Below are 14,883 nucleotides of genomic sequence, written 5' to 3'. Positions count from 1 at the left end.
GTTCTGGAGCTGCTTCCTTTACACAGTTCTGTAGATCATAGACGAGTGATACGGGAAATAAAGACAGGCTTTCACCAAAGTGAACCCTCCGCCTGCAGTCATGGCTAGAACATAGGAAGTTAAGTGACGAGTATGCTCAGTACCCGAACCTTCTGGGGCGCTCCTATCTGGTGACTAAGATGCTTTCCCCCTGAGGTAACACAGTAGTGATATTTTTTTAAACCTTGTTATTCAATACCAACATGGAACTTACGGCTGCAAATAAAGTTTGATTTTACGGGAATCTGAGTTGAATTAACATAATGAGGCTTCCGTTATGGTGGATCTAAACTTACTCAATTGGGCGCATTTCTGGTCACTTGTGGAATTGCGACGTGGTCTGGGGGGGCTCCGAGAGCCAGGAGGGGCTCATCCTGTCAGGGCAGAGCCGACAGATGCCTGTTGGGTGTCTGTAGGCAGCGGAGCAGGAGAGGAAGAGGGTGAGTCACGGGAGAGCTCTGCCCTTGGAGGCCGAGCCTCCGCACTTACCCTCAGGAGTATCGGGGCAGGAAAGACGGCACCTTCCCCGGCACCTTCCCGTTTGTAGAAGGTGGTTTGTTGGCACAGATGTGGGCTGCCCAGGCCAGATCCTGGCTCCTCTTCCTCCCAGTCTTCAGTGCTTACGACTGGCACATGGTCAGTGCCCGACCACGTTCCTGTGAACAAAATAAGTAGAATGTAGGTTTTTCTTATGAGGACAATACAATTCAGCTCAATTCCTACAAATATATGTTTTAAATGTTACAGTATAATGTAATTGCATTTGAATTTTTCCCTCCAATTTTGACCCTGAAAGATACCCAGACCTGCTAGTTGGAGCAGCCTTACCTGATTCACACACATACACAAGCCACTGTACTCCCAGTATCCATCATAAATATAACCAACTCCACCCGAGGAATCAAACACCAGCAAGAATGAAGAAACCCACAAGGTAATGACTCACTCTTAGCACAAGGTTAGGAAATATTTAGTTTAAGAAAGTGCTGTTACTTATTAAATTTGAGGTCATTTCTTAAAATGCCTCTGCAATTTAATTTTTTAAACTTTTTGAAATAAGTTTCAGGCTTACAAAAAAGGTTAGTAAAATTCCCATTTACCTTTCACTCAAATTCCTTTGTTACATTTCCTCGAACCTGCTTTTATCATTATCTATAAAGTTTTTTTTAATTATTCGAGACTAACTTATAGACAGGATGCCCCTTTACTTATAAATACTTCCTAAAAACCATGTATATCCTAAAACAAGTAACCTTACTTTATATAATAACCACAAAATAATTTCATAACGATCGAAAAATTAAGGGATTTCCCTGGCTGTCCAGTGGTTAAGAATCATGCTTCCACTGCAGAGGGCACAGTTTCGATCCCTGGTTGGGGAACTAAGATCCCGCATGCCACGTGGTGGCACGGCCAAAAAACATGAAATAATTTTTTTTTTTTAATTAATACTGTTACCCAATCTACAGACATTCATATTTCATCAATTGTCTCAATGATGCTCATAGCAAAACTAAAAAAATACATGTTTCTGCTTCAGGATCACAAGCCACATTTTTAAAAAATATTTATTTATTTGTTTGCACTGGGTCTTAGTTGTGGCAGGTGGGCTCCTCAGTTGAGGCTCGAGGGCTCCTTTGTTGCGGCATGCATGTGGGATCTAGTTCCCCGACCAGGGCTCGAACCCAGGCCCCCTGCACTGGGACCGTGGAGTCTTACCCACTGCACCACCAGGGAGGCCCCACAAGTTGCCCTCCTCAGCTGCCCGCTGCTGCCTGGGCCCCTTCAGGGCTTCCTACAACACCTGCCCCATGATCTGAGCTGCGACCCTTTCCTAAAGGGGCCCCTCCCTAACCACCTGCCCCAAAGAACAGAGCCAGCGGCCACCTGTGCCGCTCTTATTGTTACCCTGTTTGCTTTTCAGCACTTATCATGGTGGGAAATTGTCTCATATATGTATTTAAGAGTTTGCTGTTAGTCTGCTTCCATTAGCACAGAAGCTCCATGAAGGCAGGGACTTTTTCCAAGGCAACTACAAATTTTCCAGATAAAAAGAGAAATCTATAAAACCTCATGGGCCCCATGATCATTGCAGCATTATTCACAGTAGCCAAGACATGGAAACAACCTGTGTGTCCATTGATGGATGAATGGATAAAAAAGATGTGAAATTTTATATATATATATATATATATATTTATATATATGTATGTAACTATACACACAATGGAATATTATTCATCCATAAAAAGGAAGGAAATCCTGCCATTTGTGACAACATGGATGGACCTAGAGGGTATTATGCTAAGTGAGATAAGTCAGACAGAGAAAGACTAATGCTGTTATGATCTCACTTACATGTGGAATCTAAAAACAAAAAACCTCAGGGGTGTTTATCCTTTGGATTCTCCTCTCACTGCTCTCTATTGTTGCAAATGGCAAGTTATAAACTTTAAAATCTGTTTCCCTTTCTTCCCAGGCTTTATCAGCCTCTGCAGAGACGGAGCGATGGACTCCGTGTTTTATTTAACAAACACGCCTCGCTCAGCCACGTGCCGTGTCCTCCCTTCCCAGCAGCCCCGCGGGGAAGTGCTGCTCCCATTCCACGGGCACATCTCTGCGGCCCCCAAACTGGGAGGGCTGGAGGAAGACACCGGTCCAGCTCTTTCCCCCGCGAAAGAGAATCCGCTGGTGCAGCCGCCTCCCCTTGGCGGTGTCTCCTCGCGCTGAGGGCTGAAATGCAGGGCCGATCTCTGCAAGGGTAGGAGGCTGTCTGCCGGGAAGGCGCAGCCTTCCGCAGCGTCTGTTCCAGAACCACCTGGGAGCAGTGGGACAGGTGGGCCCTGCTTTGCCCCGACAGAACAGCATAGCCTTTACATGGAAGCATCTGATTCGGCGACGTTTTCGGCTTGTGACGTTCAGCAGCCCCTGACTTCTCTCCTGCTGCTCAGATGCCTGGGCTTCTGGCACAGGCTCTTCGACCTTCAGTGGGATTTCACAGGCAAAGTGTGTGATCTGATGGCTTGAAGTACTGTGAACCCTAAACACACAATCTCACAAAAATGAAAACAGTCTTTCCTTAGTTGGAAAATTATATTGTAACACAATATTATATAACATACAGCATCTGTGCTAAGGCTTCCTATAAGCTATCTGCTGTGATTATTTCAAACAGGGTTTACAGTAGAAGATCCCTGAAAACTGTTTCTACCTGATCAGATACATTCTGAACTTTTGAGGAACCAGAGGGCCAAACTCAAGCTCGGCGATGTGTATTTTAAGTGCATGAAACCTCTTCCCCCTGAACCATGGAGCTTTGCAAAGGGCTAAAGCGCTAGAGAATAATGATTTAATTGGCAACATGCTCCTCCTCAGGACTTTGGCATTATTATAGCAAAACCACATTGGACTCAGGAATAAACTTTAATGACTGTTTCTTACAAGACTCCTGTAAATTAAAAAAGGATACAGTAAAGGCAGGCAAAGAAGTAGAAATTATGGTCACAGCAGAAAGCTTCAGCACCAGGCACAGCCCGTCCTTGGTTACTCAGTAACCGTCGCCAAGCGTTGATAACATCGCTCCTTGTGACCCTACCCAATCCTCCCAGCTGCTCTGTCCCAGAACCTAAACTTGCCGAATTATCCCAGCTGGCACTGTAACTCTGGAGTTTGCTGTCAAAATGCAAAATATCTGGAAGGACTTATACATCAAAACACTGTCAAATGTGAAATTTTGCTCAGAATGAATTTGTAAGTGAGAAGGGCCTTCAGAAGAAAAGATGCCAGGTTGGCGAATTATCAAGCGTGTGAAACACTCTGCTCACTTATTCTCAGTATCAGATTTCCAGATTGTAGATAATCCTACATAAACTCAACTTCTCATGGATAAAGAACAGACAGTTCCATGAAATAGGCTTTGACTGTGGGGTCCAGGTGCTTTCCAAACTGTTGATTTTACACATTAATGATTCTTTTAGAACAAGGTTAATGTCATGGTAAACTATTCTGTTGCTTAATTAGTAGCTGTTATTAAAGAAAATAGAACTTCATCCACCAAGGAAAGACTAATTCATGTTGTTGATAAGCCCGTGTGTTTAAAATAATAATAATTTGCTTTTACATCTTGTGCCCTCTGCATATTAACAACTAGATATGAAGGTTGCACAGATATATCAAATTTTTTATTGAGGTACAGTTGATTTACAATATCATTTTACCTTCAGGTGCACAACATAGTGATTCACAAGTTTTAGAGGTTATGCTCCATTTATAGTTATTATAAAATACTGGCTATATTCCTGTGCTGTACAGTATAATGTCAGCCTATTTATTTACACATAGTAGTTTATGCCTCTAACTCTTCCATGACCCCTACTATGCCCCCCTCACTGGTAACCACTGGTTTGTTCTCTACATCTGTGAGTCTGTTTCCTTTTTGTTATATTCACTAGTTTGTTTTACTTTTTAGAGTCATATAAATATCTCTGACTTATTTCACTCAGCATAAAACCCTCCAGGTCCATCCATGTTGCTGCAAATGGCAAGGTTTCATTCTTTTTCATAGCTGAGTAATACTCAATTGTCTGTTGAACGACACTTAGGTTGCTTCCATATCTTGGCTATTGTAAACAATGCTGTAGTGAATATTGGGGTGCATGTATCTTTTTCAATTAGTGTTTTTGTTTTCTTTTCAGGATATGTACCTGGAAGTGGAATTGCAGGCAGCTCTATGTTTAGTTTTTTGAGGTACCTCCAGGCTGTTTTCCACAGCAGCTGCACCAAGTTGCACTCCTACCAACAGTGCACGGGGGCTTCTTTTCTCCACATCTTCACCAGCACTTGGCCGTTTGTTGTCTTTTTGATGACAGCCATTCTGACAGGTGTGAGGTGGTGTCTCGTTGTGGTTTTGATTGCATTTCCCTGATGATTAACCATGTCGAGCATCTTCTCATGTGCCTGTTGGCCATCTGTGTGTCTTCTTTGGAAAAATGTCTCAGATAAACTTAAGATGAAATATACATCAAAGAGGAGCAAAATAGAATTTTTTCCACTTTGTCCAACTCCAACGCCACTTAGGAGCAGAGCTCTTTGCCCCTGAATTTCAGATAATACTACAGACGCAGAAGCAGCAGCTGATCCGTGCGGGCAGCAAGGCACTCTCCTTCCCTGACTCTAAGGACAGAGCAGCATCTCTTCCTGCAGAAACAGCTTCCTGTTTGTGGGACCTACCACGTGCAGTCCTTCAATGACCCCCAAAGCTGCTTAGTAGGACCTTCATTCCTCAGGCTGGCAGGGGCCCGTGTCCAGCTCCCCAGCTGCTGTGGGCTGAATGTTGAGTCTCCCTAAAATTCCTACATTGAAGCTTAATGCCCAAAGTGATGGTATTAGCGGGTGGGCATATGGGAGGTGATTGAAGAGCCCCACAATGGGAGTACTGCCCTCATAACAGAGACCCGAGAGCGACCATACCAAGAGGATACAGTTGGCTTTCTGCAACCCTGGGAGAGGGCTCTCACCAGCCCCTGAACCTGCTGGTGCCACGATCCTGGACTTGCCAGCCCCCAGAACCATGAAAGATAAGCTTCTGTCGCGTATAAGCCACCCATTCTCTGGTACTTTATTTTGTGATAGCAGTCCAAGTGGACGAAGGTGCCAACCTTCCTTCAGCTGCCCCCCATTCACCTCTGGGTGTGTCATGCTCCCCCTCACTTGGTGCTTCTGCACAAAATGCCTTCTCTGACCAACTCCCACCTGTTCTACAAAATCAGGAACCTTCTCCGGTCCTCCCACTGCCCTGCATCCTCCTCTCTGGGACGTTTGCTCTGCAGCACCGTGCTTTCTGTACCTGCTGCTGTGGGTCTCATCTTTCTTCCCCAGGACCCAGTGCAGGGCCTGAGTGCTTGATGGAAGTGGAATAAATACATAAATACGACTGGAATGCCATGAGCTCTTACTGAAATTCACTGTATGGAATATAAATAAAGCTCCTTGCTGTTGGTAAAATTTTTTAAAAGATATAATCAAGACACTGAGACAGATAAAATGACAGTGTCAAAGGTTTTAACTTACTAGTTAATCAGAGAATCAATAAGAAATTACGACTGGGTCAAGTAAAAAATGGAAGAAAATTGGTATTAATTTATAAACTGAAGCAAAATGGGACTATACACAGGGAATAATCTATGGGAATCACTGGACACAATTTGTATTTCTATGGACAAAAATCATGGCCATTATTACCAGTTTTTTACAAATTAATGAGTTGTAAAATAGCTCAAAGACAGAAAAAAGAGCAGAGAACCTGCAGAATCAGGTCACCAGACAACGTTTCCTTCACATACACCCAGTGCACTTCTCAGTTCATTTCAAAGTCTTTTACAATTTTTCCTTTTACTTCTTTAAGTCTGAAACTGTCAGAAGCATTAAAAAATTTCAAGTGTTGGGACTTCCCTGGTGGTCCAGTGGCTAGGACTCTGCACTCCCAATGCAGGGGGCCTGGGTGTGATCCCAGGTCAGGGAACTAGATCTCGCATGCATGCCACAACTATGAGCCTGTGTGCCACAACTACAGGCCTGCATGCCACAACTACAAGCCCACGTGCCACAACTATGAGCCCGCATGCCGCAAGTAAAAAAAAAAGAACGATCCCGCACACGGCAATAAAGATCCCACATGCCACAAATAAGACCCAGTGCAGTCAAATAAATAAATGAATTAATATTTTTTTAAAAAGCTGTTTAAAAAAAATTTCAAGTGTTGTATAAATGGCAAGAGCAGAGACAGTAATCGAAACATCTATTTCAACCATCAGAAGATACACTTAGTTCTGAAAATAGCATGTGAAAAAAGTACTCTACTTTAGATCAAGGTGGAAAAGAGAAAGCAAAGAGTGAAGTCACTGTAAGTTCAGAAGCATCTAAAATAATTAGACATATATACATACACATTACCCCTATGAAAGCCATTTATGAACTGGAAATAATCTAAAATATGTTTCATAAATCCTGCTGACATATCTTCAAGCATAAAATTATGGTTTGAATGGTAAAAAGAGGCTCTGTGCAAACCAACATGATGAGTGTCCTCAACTGTGCACGTTGAATTCTTAGACAGACAACAGGCAGGAGACGTCATTTGTGCTCAAAATTAGAGCACAGTCCAGTGACCTCACATGAGCATTCACAGCCTCCTGACTTGCCAACAAACAGACTATTCAGTTAGTTCTCGGGTTGTAAGTATTCTGTACGTGTGGTGGCTGTGTTTGCTGTCAGCCTGGTCAAGCTGGAACTGTGTTTCGTGGAATTCCGTTCCCTGGATTGTCTGGGCTGGGCTGGCCCAGGAGGCGTCCGCTGGAGACCAAGGGGCAGTAAGGGAGCAGCCGTTCCGTCAGCAGGTGCACTCCCCCCTGGGCCCAGAGCTGCCTGCTCACCTGTTGGCGGAGGAAGGCCCCTCCCCCAGGAGCAGCTGTGAGCACAGCCCCGATGGCAAGGGCACCGCCTTCCCGGCAGGTCCTGGCAACGCCCGTCTGCCCAAGCTGCTCTGCTGTCTGCTGACCTGCAGGGACACCACTGTATTTCCATCTTAAGGCTGCGTCTTCCAATCCATGAGCATGGGCTGACTTTCCATTTATGCATGTCTTCTTTAGTTTCTTTCAGCAATGTTTTCAACACTGCTCAGCGTACAAGCTTTTCTCCTCCTTGGTTAAATTTATTCCTATTTCTTATGCCATTATAAATGAAATGGTTTTCATAATTTCCATCACAAATTGTTCACTGTTAGTGTATAGAAATGCAACTGACTTTTGTGTGTTGATTTTGTATCCTGCCACTTTGCTGAATTAGGTTCTTAGTTCCAAAAGTTTTTTTGTGTGTGGAAGTTTTAGGATTTTCTACAAGATCATGTCATCAGCAAACAGAGATAATTTTATTTATTTTTTTCCAATTTGGATAAGTTTTACCCCTTTATCTTGCCTAACTGTTCTAAAACTTCCAATAATGCATTAAATGGAAGCAGCAAAGTGAGCAACCTTATTGCTGATCTTATGGGAAAAGCTTTCAGTCTTTCACCACTGAGAATGTTGTTAGCTACAAGTTTTTCATATGTGGCCTTATGATCTTGAGGAAGTTTCCTTCTATTTCTAGTTTTTTTGAGTGTTTTTATCACGGAAGGGTGTTAAATTTTGTCAAATGCTTCCACTGCGTGAATAAGGATTACAATGTGATTTTTTTCCTTCATTCTATTAATGTGGTGTATCATGTGAACAAACTTTGCATTACTGGAATATAACCCAGTTAGTCATGGTGTATAATCCTTGTACTATGCTGCTGATTTCAGCTTATGGTATTTTGTTGAGAATTTTTACATCAATATCCATAAGGGTTAATGGTCTGCCGTTTCCTATTCTTGCTGTCTTTGTCTGGCTTTGGTATCGTGTAATGCTGACATCACAGAATGCATTAGAAAGTGTTCTCTCCTCTTTAATTTTTGGGAAGCATTTGAGAGGATCGGCATTAATTCTTTAGATGTTTGGTAAAATTCACCAGTGAAGCCATCTGATCCAGGGCTTTTCTTTGTTAGGAAATTTTTTTATTACTGATTCAATCTTCTTACTGGTTACAGGTTTATTCAGAGTTTCTATTTCTTCATAATTCAGTTTCAGGAGATTGTGTGTTTCTAGGAATCTGTCCATTTCCTCTAGGTTATCTCATTTGTTAGTGTACAATTGTTCATAGCAGTCTCTTACAATCCTTTCTTATCTCTGTATAATCATTAGTTATATCCCCACTTTTATTTCTGATTTTAGTCATTTGAGTCTTCTTTTTTCCTTAGTCAGTCTAGCTAAAGTTTTGTCAGTTTTGTTTATCTTCTCAAAGAGCCATCTTCAGATTTCATTGGTTTTATTGTCTTCCTAGTCTCTATTTTGTTTTCCTACACTCTAATCTTTATTGTTTTGTTCCTGTTTCTTTCCTCTGTTAGCTTTGGGCTTAGTTTGCGCTTCCTTTGCTAGTCCCTTAAGCTGTATAATTGGGTTATTAATCTGAGATCTTTCTTCTTTTTTAATGTATGTGTTTACAGCTATACATTTCCCTCTTTACACCGCTTTCACCACATCCCGTTAAGTTTTGCTATACTGTATTCTCGGGAAATTAAAAAATTTCCCTTGTGACTGCTCTTTTGACACACTGGTTGTTTCAGAGTGTATTGTTTAATTTCTACATATTTGTGAATTATCCAGTTTTCCTTCTGTTAATGATTTAAGTTTCATTTCATTGTGATAAGAAAAGATACTCAGCATGATTCCAATCTTTTAAAAATTTGTTTGACTTATTTTGTGACAGACAGTCTATCCTGCAGACTGTTCCATGTGCATTTGAGAAAACCATGGGTGATGCTGTTGTTGAGTGAAGTGTCCTACTCGTCCACAGTATTGTTCAGTCTTCTATTTCTTTCCTGATCTTTTGCTTGGTGGTTGTCTCCATTATCAGAAGTGGTGTACTGAAGACTCCAACTGTTATACAGAACTGTTATTTCTGCTTTTAAGACACAAAGGAGGAGCTAGTGATGTAAACTTGATGCCCACTCAAAGAATGAGGAAGAAGGTGGTCTTCTCCCCCTCCCCACTTTTCCTTTGATGGTAAAAATGTAGCTCACTTAGTTCTCAGGGTGGAGCCCTCTTGCCTGCCCACTTGTAGCCTTCACAAGTGTCCTATACTAATCAGATCCACTGCTAACCTCCCACTCTGTCCCTCACTGAATTCTTTCTGTGCTGGGACATGAAGAACATGAGCTGCATTAATTCCTGAGACCAGTTGTGTGGTTTCAGTTGGAATGAGAAGACTGATGATTAATATTCCCCCAACATCACCCTGTTACCTCATCACCAGTCAGAAGAATGTCCATGAGCTGATCCCACACCCTGCGACCCTCACCCCTAATGTTGCCTTAAAAACCCTTCCCTGAAAGTCCTCAGGGAGTTTGGGTCCTTTGAGCACTAGCTGCCTGTTCTCCTTGCTTGGCGCCTGTGAGTAAACACTGTACTTTCCTTCACCACAACCAGGTAGATTGGCTTTGCTGCACATCAGGTGAGCAAACCAGAGTTCGGTTCAGTAACATAAGGATTAATTTAGGCTGATTATTTTTTTAAAATATTTTTTTGGCTGTGTTGGGTCTTAGTTGCAGCACGTGGGATCTTTGTCGAGGCATGCGAGATCTTTCATTGTGGCGTGCGGGTTTTCTCTCTCTAGTCGTGGTGTGCAGGCTCCAGGGCCCATGGGCTCGTAGTTGTGGTGTGCAGCCTCCAGAGCATGTGGGCTCTGTAATTTGCAGCATGCAGGCTCTCTCACTGAGGTGCGCAAGCTCAGTAGTTGTGGCGCATGGGATTAGTTGCCCTGCAGCATGTGGGATCTTAGTTCCCTGACCAGGGATCAAATCCGTGTCCCCTGTATTGGGAGGCAGATTCTCTACCACTGGACCACCAGGGAAGTCCCTAGGATGATTATTTTTAAGGCCCAAAAGACTCAGGAAGAACCTCTGGCCTTTCCCCTAACTGCCTAAAGATATAGATAGAGGAACTTGTTCTAGGAAGAGTCCTGGAAGCAGACAAATGTCCAAAATTAAGAGAATGGCATGATAATGTGATAAATATTTTAAAGCCTTTAAAATTATAATTATGAAGATTGAGTGGAAAAATATTTTTTACTGAAAGTAGTAAATAATATATAGAATATAAGAAGAATTATAAAAATGTTTATCTGAAAGGTGTATAAGAAACTAAAAGTAGGGACTTCCCTGGTAGCACAGTGGTTAAGACTCTGCGCTCCCAATGCAGGGGGCCCGGGTTTGATCCCTGGTCAGGGAACTAGATCCTGAATGCATGCTGCAGCTAAGAGTTCGCAAGCCACAACTAAGGAGCTGGCGAGCCACAACTAAGGAGCCCGCCTGCCACAACTAAGACCTGGTGCAACCGAATTGAAAAAAAAAAAAAGAAACTAAAAGTGGATGTGTTAAAGAAATAGTCATGAATAAATTATTACAGAATTATTAACAAAATATTTTATGTTGCTATCTCTTTTCTTTAAAAAAGAAAAAGAGGGCTTCCCTGATGGCACAGTGGTTGAGAGTCTGCCTGCCGATGCAGGGGACGTGGGTTCGTGCCCCAGTCCGGGAAGATACCACATGCCGCGGAGCGGCTGGGCCCGTGAGCCATGGCCGCTGAGCCTGCGCATCTGGAGCCTGTGCTCCACAACGGGACAGGCCACAACAATGAGAGGCCTGCATAGCACACACACACACAAAAAAACAGAAAAAAAAAAAAGGAATTTACATATCTAGGAAATTTATGACTTTATGTCAGATCCTCCCTCTCAAGGAGTTCTATGTAACCCCGAGTCACCTCCCTACTTTTAGCATATGCAGTTCACATTATTTCAGTGGTTGTCCGTTCTTCCCAGCTATGGACTTAAAACTTCAAACATTACCAATGTTCCTCAGAATCCCCTTCATAGAAAAAAAAAAAACAAGGGAGTAACAACAAATTCCATCTGTATTATCTTGGTTTTCATTATCTCCTGTTTATTTAGATTTAAGAATGCTCCAGCTGCTGAATGTGAGGAAGAAGAATGGACCCACTGAATGTGGACTTAACACCATGACAACCAGTCAGTATTCTAACAGGAGGAGGAGAATTGAGAGCGCCGACACGTTAATCTTGGCACTGTCGTGAAAACGCTTACTTACGGGGTTCTGGGTTTGAACAGTCAGCTCTCAGTACACAGTGAATAATGAGTCTACTTTCACCCTACCACTTTGCCTGCCAGGACACTTCAGAAAGGATGCACTACGTCTGGGGGTGGCTGGAATGGATAGCAGAAATTTGTAGTCCTTCCCCTGGGAGGTTGCTCTAGCAGAGCACAGCCAGCAATAATCCCTGTCCAAATCCCAGGTGATGGGATCTGATCAGCCTGACTGAGAACAGGGGAACCTCTAGAGGTACTGGCAAGAGACTGCAAGAAGCAGGCAGGGATGATGTTCAGCTGAGATGTATTGGGAGGGAAAGAGGTACAAGTAGAAGCAATGGCCAGTGACAAGACCCTGAAGTGGTTGTGAATCTTCATTGTTGGAGGGATAGTGAGGAAGCACACGGGTTGGGTAAGAAAGAGCGAAGAGGAGAGGAGTAGGAGGTGAAGATGGGAGATAAGGGAGCAGGCATGGGAATAGACCATGTAGAGCCTTCCAGGCCATTGCAAGAACTTCAGCTGAGTATGACGAAAGCCACTGGAGAATTTTTATTTTAAATACTTTTTTTTTTAAAGCAGTCTAGGTTCATAGCAAAACTGAGTGATTTCCCATATATGTCCCTCCCCCACACATGCATAGTGTCCCCCATTATCAACACCCCTGACCAGATGGTAAACTTGTTACAATAAACCTACACTGATGCATCATAATCACCCAAAGCCCACAGTTTATATTATGGTTCACTCTCTGTGTTGTACACACCATGGGCTTGGACAAATGTATAATGACATGTATCCACCATTATAACATCATAGAGAGTAGTTCCACTGCCCTAAAAGTCCTCTGTGCTCTGCGTACTCATCCCTCCCTCTCCCGTAACTCCTAGCAACCACTGATCTTTTTATTGTCTCCACAGTTGTGACTTTTCCAGAATGTCCTACAGTATGTAGCCTTTTTCAGATTAGCTTCCTTCACTTAATATACAGTAATATGCATTTGTTTCTTCCCTGTCTTTTCATGACTTCATAGCTCATTTTTTAAAGCACTGAATAATATTCCACTGTCTATATACTGTACATCACAGTTTATGTATCCATTCACCTACTCACATCTTGGCTGCTTCCAAGTTTTGGCAATCATGAATAAAGCTACTATAAACATTAATGTGTACGTTTTGAGTGAACATAAGTTTTCAACTCCTTTGGGTAAATATCAAGGAGCAAAACTGCTGGATTATATAGGAAGAGTATATTTAGTTTTGTAAGAAACTGCCAGACTGCTTCCAAAGTGACTGCACCAGTTTAAAATTTTTATTTATTTATTTACTTACTTGGCTGCATCGGGTCCTAGTTGTGGCACGTGGGCTCTTTGTTGCTGTGTGTGGGATCTTCCTTGCTGCATGCAGGATCTTTAGTTGTGGCATGCGAACGCTTAGTTGCATCATGCGGGATCTAGTTCCCCAACCAGGGATCAAACCCTGGCCCCCTGCGATGGGAGCACGGAGTCTTAACCACTGTGCCACAGGGAAGCCCCGGATGCACCATTTTTCATCCTCACCAGCAACAAATGAGAATTCCTGTGGCTCCACATCCTCACTGGCATCTGGTGCTATCAGTGCTCTGGGTTTGGCCATTCTAATAGGTGTGTAGCAATATCTCATTGCTGTTTTAGTTTGCCTTTCCCTGATGACATATGTTCTGCATCTTTTCATGTGCTATCTGCCATCAGTATTTCTTCTTTGGTGAGGTGTCTGCTAAGGTCTTTAGCTCACTTTTCAATCAGATTGTTTGTTTTCTTATTGTTGAGTTTTAAAAGTTCTTATAATTTGATAAGAGTCCTTTATGAGATGGGTCTTTTATAAATATTTCTCCTGTCTGTGGCTTGTCTTTTCATTCTCTTGACAGTGTTTTTTTGCAAAGCAGAAAATTTTAACTTAAGTCCAGCTTATCAGTTCTTTCATGGATGGTACCTTCAGTGTCTTACCTAAAAAGTCATTGCCAAGCCCAACGTCATCTAGGCTTTTTCCTATGTTAACTTCTAGGAATTTTATGGTATTGCATTATATACTTCAGTCTGTGATCCATTTCAAGTTAGTATTTGTGAAGGGCATAAGGTCTGTGTCTAGAATCTTTTTTTTTTTTTGCACCTGGATGTTCAGTTGCTCAAGTATCATTTGTTGAAAAGACTACCTTTGCTCCATTGTATTGCCTTTGCTGCCTGTCAAAGATCAGTTGACTCTATTTATATAGGTCTATTTATGGACTCTCTATTCTGTTCCATTTATCAATTCTTTCACCAATACGATTTTGTCTTCGTCACAGAAGCTTCGTAGAAAGTCTTGAATTCAAACAGGGTCAGTCCTCCAACTTTGCTCTTTTCCTTTAATATTGTGTTGGCTACCCTGGGTCTTTGCCTCTTGGTATAAACTTTAGAATCAGGATACATACTGGGATTTTGATTGGGATCACACTGAATCTATAGATTAATTTGGAAAGAACTGACATCCTGATGATATTGAGTTTTCCTATCCAAGAACATGAAATATCTCTCCATTTATTTATTTCTTCTTTGATTTTGTTTATCAGAGTTTTGTAAGTTTACTCAGATAGATCTTATATGTAGTTAGGTTTGTAACTAAGTAATTTGGGGGGTGCTTATATTAGCACTGTTTTTAATTTCAAACTCCACTTGATCATTACTGATACATAGAAAAGTGATAGACTTTTGTATGATAACTTTGTATCCTGCAACCTTTCTATAATTGCTTATTAGTTCCAGATTTTCTTGTTGATTCTTTCAGATATTCTACATAGGAAATCATGTCATTGGCAAACAAGTAAGTTTCTTTCTTTCTTCTCCAGTACAGTGTTGAAAAGGAGTGGTGAGAAGGGGCATCCTTGTCTTTTTCTTGATCTTAGTGGAAAATCTAGTTTGTTAGCTTTATCACGTCAGCTGTTGGCTTTTTGCAGATATTCTTCATCAGGTTGAGGAAGTCCCCTCTATTCCTATTTTACTGATAACTTTTGTCATGAATGAGTGTTGGATTTTATCATATGCTTTTCTGTATCTATTGATATGATCATGTGGCTTTTGTTTATAACCTATTG

The sequence above is a fragment of the Pseudorca crassidens genome, chromosome 17, assembly GCF_039906515.1.
Source record: "Pseudorca crassidens isolate mPseCra1 chromosome 17, mPseCra1.hap1, whole genome shotgun sequence".
In the NCBI taxonomy this organism is placed as follows: Eukaryota; Metazoa; Chordata; class Mammalia; order Artiodactyla; family Delphinidae; genus Pseudorca; species Pseudorca crassidens.
Note: the sequence above shows the minus strand (reverse complement) of the source record.